The sequence below is a fragment of the Alligator mississippiensis genome, chromosome 11 (assembly GCF_030867095.1).
Source record: "Alligator mississippiensis isolate rAllMis1 chromosome 11, rAllMis1, whole genome shotgun sequence".
NCBI lineage: Eukaryota > Metazoa > Chordata > Crocodylia > Alligatoridae > Alligator > Alligator mississippiensis.
Window position 1 is genome coordinate 7,025,136 of NC_081834.1, and position 8,744 is coordinate 7,033,879.

Consider the following 8,744-nt stretch of genomic DNA (forward strand, 5'->3'; position numbering starts at 1 on the left):
CCCCTAGTCTTGCATGGGGCCAGCAGTGTCCTTCCTTCTTCACACCAGGGTCACTCCCCATCGTCTCAAGCCATCTGAAGTGCCCCGAGCCTCCTTGCCAATGCTGCTTTGCCTTGCACAGCTTATACGCCAGGGGTTACAGGAGTGCTAAGCACCCTGTTGTGCCCATGAGAAGCTCCTCGGAGCAGCTGCCAAGGGTTGCTCGAGGAAGGCAGGCCTTGCTTCCCATCCAGGAGGCTGCAGCCAAGGCTGGGGATGGTGCCAGTGCTCCTGCTGGGGATTAAACCCGGAGGCTGCTGGCTGGAGGGCCTTGCCCCTCCAGGCAGGGTCAGACTGATCGTCATGCTTGGGGTCAGGAAGGAATTTCACCCCGGGACAGATCGTTACAGACTGTGGGGGGTTTTGCCTTCCTCTAGCAGGGGACGTGGCCCTCTTCCTGGGCTCTCTTGAATGATTAACCATCTTTTGTGCAAGCAGGACGCTGGCTGCCGTGGTTCCCTGTGGCAGGTCTGGGTGTGTTGTCAGGGATGGAGGGTAGTTTTACTAAGAGGTTAGGTGCTAGATTTGTATGGGGTGATTTGGATAGGTATGATCCTGCCTCGCGCAGGGGTTGTGCACACGCTGACTGCAGTACTGAGAGGGTACAAAGCGGTAATAGTGGACTCCTATTCCCAACGTGTCACTGCTGGCTTTAGTAAAGTACACACAGGCTTCATTTCCTCCATCCATGGGACTGCCGAAGCCCGGCCCCCTTCCCAGCACCAAACACGCTTGCAGACAGCAGCGAGCCCAGAACAAAGGGTGCTTTCTCCGGCTGGCGCACTGAGTTGTGCAGTGTAGGAGTTGCGATGTTTAAGAATCTTTTTATGTGTATTTATTTCATTTATGGGCATCAGTCCTAGGAAAAAAGGCAGATAATGGGAAACGCGTGTCCTCCGTGCTTCCCTCTGAATGCTGTCACACTGGGGCTGGACGCAGTTGGATCCAGCGAGGGATTTTGTAGGTGGCCACCACCGCAGACAACCACCCTCTGCCCCCAGCTGCCACAAGGCATGTTCGGGGGCTCTCCAACTGCGTCCTGCTTATGGGGTGCAGCAGCACAGGGGGGCGGTGGAGTCGTGAACGCTGCCAAGTCGAAGGGTCTAGGACATTTGGACCAACGCTTTGAGCTTTTTTCCTAAGTGAATGAGGAGCCAGCTGGGCTCACGAAGCCAAGGCACGAGGCACAAGCCCTGGGCTTTGATGCTGCAGTGCATCCATTTTCTCTCCCGAGCAGGATTTGCAGGTCCAGGAGAAGGCTGCGGGGACCACGGGCAGGCTCCTCCTCTGAAAAGGAAAGGCAGAGTCTTCCAGGCCAGGCAGACCTGGAGAAAAGTCTGTTTTATTATCGTGTCCGCCTGCACATCCATGAGACGAAACATCTCCAGGCACCGCTATGACAGCCTGGGGCCTGACGCCTTTACACCTTGGCAAGGTCTGATCATTTGCAAGCTCCTCTAGGCATTTCCCAGCTTCCTGCATAGATGACATGGGCAGAGCTTGCCTCAGCTGCTCTCCACCTCCCTGCCGATTTCCATCCAGCTGTTGGGACTATGTAAGCAAGGGCAGCATCAGTGGTGGTAGGAGAGGAGACCTGCCGCGGGATGCCACCTACGTGCCGGTGGAATGTGAGGCTGCGGGAGTTCACAGCCTCTCTGAACAAACTCCAGGAGCAGCTACAGAGGAATAAGGAAGGAGTCTGTGTCCATCCGACTGAGGTCTGAGTGATGAAGAGCAGCTGTGCAGTACAGCTCTTGGGACTCTGTTCTGCAGGAATAAATGAATCCAGCTGAATGTCGCCCACTGTCTCACGAGGAACACAGAGAAATGTAGGGGGGCCACACCTGGAGAAAAGACCCATCCATTGGCACCAACAAGGATGTGTCCATGCCGTGCCTTGGTCTTGAATCTCCTTGCAAGGTGCCCATGGAGCTGGCAGAGCGGACCTACTGCTGGATCCCGGATGCCATCGTTTCTCCAACGGCCCTGCTAAGAAGAGGACGGCTGGATCGCTGGCAGCATCATGTGAGGTTGCAGGCACTGTATCCAGCTTCCCGAAGGTGGGCCAGACTGCTGCGTCCTTCAGGATGCCTGGTGGTTTCCTCCCTCTGCTATCAGAGGCTGGATAATCTTTCCTAGAGCACACGGGGCCTGAAGGGTCAGCACCGCAGGTGATGGCTTCAGCCAGCCCCCTTGGAGTTTGCTTAGCATAAGGATTTTCCCAGATGGTGGAAAGGTGCTAGAGAGGGTTGGGGCCTAGAGAGGTTTCCAGAGAAAGCAGGATGCAGATGAAGCAACTCTGATCTGGCTTTTTTCAGCTGCCAGAATGGCCATTTGAAGGAGTCATGAGCATCTGGATATCCATTTGGCTGGCGGCCAGACTGCTCCTCGGCTAGCTGTACAGTCTGGGGCCTATGTGAAAGCTTAGCATCTGGGAGGAACCCCTGCTTCGCTGCTGACTGGACTGATCACTCGTGGCCACTTGCCTTTATTGCATAGAGGCCACGCAACAGCTGCAAACTCTTCCAAATGTTTCCTCTGCCCCCTTTCCCCCGCGGGTTTAACCTCAGCCAGTTGTTCATCCATGAGCTCAACTCACCCAAGCCATGGGCCACTGTGGATAGTATTGTGGACACATGTGGTGAAGGAGAGGTAGAGCTCTGTGCCATCTGCATGCTATTGGCACTTGAGCCCGTGTCATCTGACCATTGCACTTGGTGGATGCATGTGGATATTGGAAAGGACCAAAAGGGCTTGATTCTTGCTGGATGTCCCAGGGGCAGCTTCCCATCACTACTCGTGCACGTGAGGGACTCAAGTGAGACAGGCATCTTGTGGTCAATGCTCTCAAATGCTGCAGAGAGGCTCAGGAAGATAAGAATAGATATCAAGTGCTATCCGGTGATGGGATGAGGCCATGCATTGGTACCAATAAAATAGTTTCTGTTCCATGTCCTGGCTTGATTCCAGACTGCACTGGGTCAAGAGTATATGAGCTTCTGTTTGAGTTCATCATCAGCTTTTGGCTAGCTTCTCTTTAAGTTTACTCAGGAATGGGAGATTTAACTGCAAGTGGTTCTTGGCGAGAGCTGGTGTGCCCAGTGTGGGGCTACTCTGTGTCAGCTGGGTGGCTGCATGCCCGGAGGAGGAAGTGAAACTCTCTAAATGACATGTTTGGCTCTTCCAGCTAAGGGTGGCACCAGCTGTTAATGGCTCTTGCCTGGGTCAGGAAGGGTGCAGTTTGGGTTTGCAAGTCTTATGTCATGACTTGGTTGGCTTTCTCATGGTACAGCATAACAACTCCCTGTCCTTGAGGCCAAAAAAGAAGTGCTGTGGCTTTCTGGATGTAATGGGCAGTCTCCCTGCATTTATCACCCATTTATTGGAACGGTAAAGTCGTGGCAGGCAAGATAGGATGGACTGCCCCATAGAGACAGGTAGGCAGGCCAGCACAAGACATGGCCTCAAGAGATATTCCCCTGTCACATTGGACCCAGGGATCAGAAGATCTGAGTTCAAATCCTACCTCTGCTACTGACTTATGGTGAGACCTTGCCCACATCACTCCTGGGTTTTCTTACTTATCTTCCTTTAGATTTCTAAACTTTAAGTTCTTCAGGGAGCGTCTCTTTTATATCTATGCAGTACCCAGCATGATGACTCTGATCTGGGTTGGGCTGCTGGCATCTTCTAAGGGAGGACGTGGCATAGCAAGGTGGCTGGACTCTTTCTCTTGGGATCAATAGGAAAGACTCTGAACGTTGCCACTTGTCACTGAAATGATGGAACGAGGTCCTGATGCTGCCATTAGCGTGCTGCACTTTGAAACATAAATCTACTTTTTCAGGCATTGGCAAGAAATCAATGCTCATAATGAGGGTTGGAAGCGAACGGAAACTTTCTTGTAATGATTTGCATCTCAAGCCATGGCCAGGCTAAAAGAAAGAAATAATAATAGGCTTTTGAGTTTGATCCATCTTGTCAAAAAGAGAAAGTAAGAATACGTTACAAGTGGTTCAGGTGTATAGGAACAGCTTGATCGTAGGTCCAGGCTCAGACAGGGGCCCGGTTGTGAAAACTTACTCACAAAGTACATCCTATGTACAGCCCTCAGACGTACTGGTGGCAAGTACCTAGCAGGCATGAACTTGGCATAGCTCCATTGTCTTGCACCCATTTCTACCAGCTGAGAATTTGGCCTGGATGTCTAGAATTGCTGTCCAGGTCCCCCACATCATTCCTGCTATTTTGACCGTGTCTCTGTCTTGTTTGCTCATGTGGTGAGAAGGGAAGATGCCTTTGTCCTATGTCATCTCTAGCAACGCAGCATCCTTCTCACTCCAGACATCTCTAGGGTTACAACATGGGGTCCAAACATATTGCTACCTGCGACAGATTCAACACTGCTGCCTGCTGAACACCCCCTTCCCGCAGGCACCACAGCTTTCCAGTGCACCCTCCTGTGATCGTACGCAAGCTCCAGGATGGAGTAGAAAGGTCTGGAGTAGAAAGGATGGAGTAGAAAGGATGTCACTACACAATGCACTGGAGGCTTTTGGCTCTGGTTAGGTCCCCTTCACGCTAGCAAGAGTCTATAAAAGCAGGTTTCATTTAAAACACCTGCCAGGGAGGGAGTGAGCAAGAGGGAAGTGTGTCACTCCTTGGTAGTGGCCAAGTCCAGTGTCCGGCTGCTAAAGTGCCGGTTTGCTTGAAGCAGATATTGGCACATCCCAGCTGCAGGGAACCCTGCGACTTGTAACCACAGCCATTTGGAAAAGCGCTCCCCATCCCCAGAGGCTGGAGGAGTGGTTCATGGGAAGGGGAACCCGAGAGGAAGTGCTATCAGGAGGGGAAGGTAAAACTCAGCCTGGTGCATGGCTTCGGGCCTTCCAGGAAAGGCTCCAGGTATCTCGCTGCGTGGTAGGCTGCACGGCCTATATCCATCACCTAAGGAGGACGGGGCGGTAGGATGCACCTTGACTGTGGACTTTGAATCTGGCCCTTAGTGTCAGGCCTATTCCTAGGTGCCCATACGCCATCCTATTCCACCCTGGTTGAGACGCTGAAAATCCATGAACACATCTACCTGTGCACCACACCATCCTCCAGCCCCAAAACGGAGTCACAAAGGGCAGTGAGGAGCAGGAGGACCTGCCCAGCTTGGTCCTCCTGGACCTCCACAGGGTGCAATAAAATCACCCTCGCATACCTCCGTCACACAAAAGCCATCCCCGATTACGAGGGCCTTGGTTACTGGGGTGATAAAAGCCTTCGAGACAGGTAATGTGTGATTCATCCTACTTAACACTGATGACCAGGAGTCATTTTCTGTGGAGACTGTCTTGGCCGGCTGGGGTTGGAGGAGCACTTTGCAGCATTGCATTCCCCTTTTGTGCTGGGTGACAGCTGGCTTATCAGGAGCAAGGGTTGATAAGACGCTGGGGGTGCTGATTGCATTAGCAGTGCTCACATTTATCGGTAGACGACAGGAGCTGATGTTGCCAAACGAGTGAATAGCTGCCCCGCGGGGAAGCCAGCGCAGCTTCCCTCGGCAGGCTGCAAAGTGGCAATGCAGCCGGTAGTGGAAGCGCTTCCCTGATCCCAGACGTCCTCAAACCACCCTGGGAGGCCATGCCATGGTTAAACTCCCTGTTCCAGCAGGAAGCACAGTGCATGCACCCCATCGCCAGCGCAGCAGCTGGTGCAGAACGACTGCAGGCCTGATCCTGGGGCGAGGCCACAGACACCCAAAGAAATCCCCTGGCATCGATGCCAGCTTGAACCATCTCCAAGGCTGCTGAGAAACAGCCCCTTAATGCTACATAGGAGCTGCCAGAGTTCCCCTGGGCCCACGTGAGACGCTGAATAAATAGACATGGATTAGATAAACCTCCTGCTTAACCTTTTGTGAGCAGAGTAGAGGGGTTTGGATGGGCAGCTCTGCAGAGCCGGTCCCCAGGAGAAGGCTGTTTGGGGCTGGGGTGACTAGGGCTGTGCTTTGCCCTGGAGTGGGTTGGAAGGGGCGCTCCAGCCTTGGTCCTCCCCCTCGGCGCCTTCCCTGTCTACAGTCCAGCTGCCAGCACTGCACTTAAAGCCTCTTGGTCCTTTCTGTGCCTTTCTAGAGCCAGCCCCTGTAATTCGGGCACCTCTCTCTCACTTAGCATTTCCTACCTGGTGTCAGCCTGGCTCCAACGTGGGTGAGGATTAAACATACGCCCTTGTGAGCCTGTGTGTAAAATTACTCTCTTCTCTTTGAATGAGGCTGGGTTTCCCCAGCGTGTCCCCTGGTCAAGCCTACATCTTATCAGCCCCCCGCAACCAGTGCCACGCATGCAGGTGCTACGCTGTTTGGCAAGGGGCCTTTCCTGGAAACCCGGCTCGCTGCGGTCTGGGGGGCTGCATGCATGGGTCGGATGAGCCCGGTGAGGCAGCGATGCAGGCGTGGGCTCTGACATCTGAGTGAGGCAATAAGTCCGGGGTCTGGGCTGTGCCAGGGAAGGAAACATCCCTTGCGGCCCTGCTTGAGCTATAAGCAGGGTAGCGGGGAGGTGGTGCCAGAGGCAACGGGCAATGCTTTGCCTGCGGGTTCTGCATCTCCCATCCGTTCTTTGCAGCTGGGCCCCGTTTCGGGTCAGGCCTAGCCCTGCTCGTGGAGAGTCCCCCAGCGGTGAGTCCCTTCCTGTGAAAAAGGAGGAGAGAAGCTGCAGCCTCCTAGGTTGCCTGGAGTGATGGTGAGGCTGAATTTAGGGCCTCCTTGAAAGACCTCGACGTGGTCCCTTGCGCCGTGCTCCCTGCCAGCCCACAGACCAGCGTGCATGCAGGGGGGGAACAGAGTGATGGGGCAAAGAGCCACGGAGCCAGCTGAGTTGCCACCCTGGGTGCAAAGGGAGGGCCTTGGCCGTTCGCTGCACCCCAGTGATGACCTGTTGGCTGGAAGAGCCTGGCAGAGCCACTGAAGCAGGGCACAAGTTAGAGCTGCCCCAGGCCAGGCAGGTGCCCAGCTAGCCACAAGATTGGGGGCCCAGGCCCAAGCCCTGGTCCTAGCCCATGCCTTCCTTGCTGACACGTCTCTCCAAGTCCACAGCTGCAAGAGTGGGCAGTTGAAGGGGCAAATGCAGAAAAGGGGGAAGCAGACATCACCAAGCTGGCTACAGGGTTGGGGGTGGCTTGAGTTGCAGAGTGCCCGAAGGGGAGTGAAGGGACGTGCTATGGGGCAGAGAAGTGACAGTCTGTGGCTCTCCTGGCCTGGCAGTCTGTAGGGCTGACCCCTTTGCTGCGCGGGTTTTGTGTGAACCGCAGCCCTGTGCTCGGGGCCACCTTGGTGGCAGATTTCCACCGTGCCTTTGCTCTCCCTCAGGTGAGGCACGTGTCCTCTGGGCTCCTCAGACGGGTGCGGATGGCTCTGCCACCAGCCGGGTGCTCTTGTTGGCACCTCCTGGCTCCCAAGGGCACCTGGTCTGTGGCAGTCTGTGTCCTCAACCAATACAGCGCAGTGTCTTATCCCCGCAACATCCCTGACTGCAGGGGGGAGGCTGCCCTGGCATCGCAGCATCTCTCCTGCACCCGCTTCCCGGTGGGAGATATTCACCCCTGGGCCAAGGTGAGCTGCCCTGATGGAGAGGCAGGGGCACGGCCCACACCCCACGTCCCCCAGGCACTGCAGCTCCAGGAGGGGCCTCGTCTTTGTTACCACAGCACCCCCAGGGTCCGGGAGCAGCTTCATGCTGCTTAGCAGAGCCAGCCGGAGCCAACCTGGGCATGGGAGGTCGGAGCCAGGGCCTGGCTGAGCTGGGGCTGGGGGCACGGGGCAGATGTGGGGCTGTGGAGGAGAACAGGGAGGGTGCCTTTGGGCACCAGCTTGCTAGCCAGGGGGTGTAGAGAGCAACCTGGTGCCCTGTCTCCCCCCTCCCCTCCCAGAGGTGGGAGCAAAACAGAGCTCACCTATTGTATGCGAGTCTCCTTGAAGCCGGAGCGCCCTCCAGTGCCCACGACAGAGGAAAGCCCCCACATCTCTCCCCCCCCCCCCAGCTCTTTCAACACCTGCTGCAGCAGCTGTTTGCTCTTTTTGGGTTGAAAACCTGGGCAGGTGCCTACAGGGCTGAGGAAGACATGCCTCGCCGCTGGTGCGGGCAGCTGGAGCATGCAAGGAGCTGCAGGTGCCGTCCTGCGACCCTTAGCTGGCGGACTGAGCCATTCTCCTGACTTCTCCCCCTTGTCCGTGCCCTCTTGTAGCTGAGTGGGTGCAGGAGCATGGCAGGGTTTAGGGCATGGCCTGGTTTGCCCGGTCCACCAGCAGAGTAGAAAGGAGAAGGAAACAGCGTTGCTGGTGGACCGGGCAAACCCTGCCATACCCCTGCACCCACTGCAGATGTAGAAGCAACTCTGCTCCTGCCTTGAGATCAGCTCCCCAGGGCCTGCGTGCAGCTGGTTTGGAGAGAGCCACCCTACCCCAGAGGAGACCCAGGATAGGCAGGGTCACATCACAGCAATAAGTGTCTGTGCCCCCGGGCCTGCTCCACCAGCTCAGGGCCCCGTTGTGCAGGGCTGGGGATGAGCATGTGAAGGCAGATGGCACCCACCTTGCCAGCTGCTGGGAGATGAGCAGCAAAGGGCAAACTCAAGTGGCCCAGGGTGGAAGAAGAGCATCCCTCAGGGTGAAGGGTGCTGGGGACAGCAGGCACAGCCATGGTCTGCCACAGCTGCTC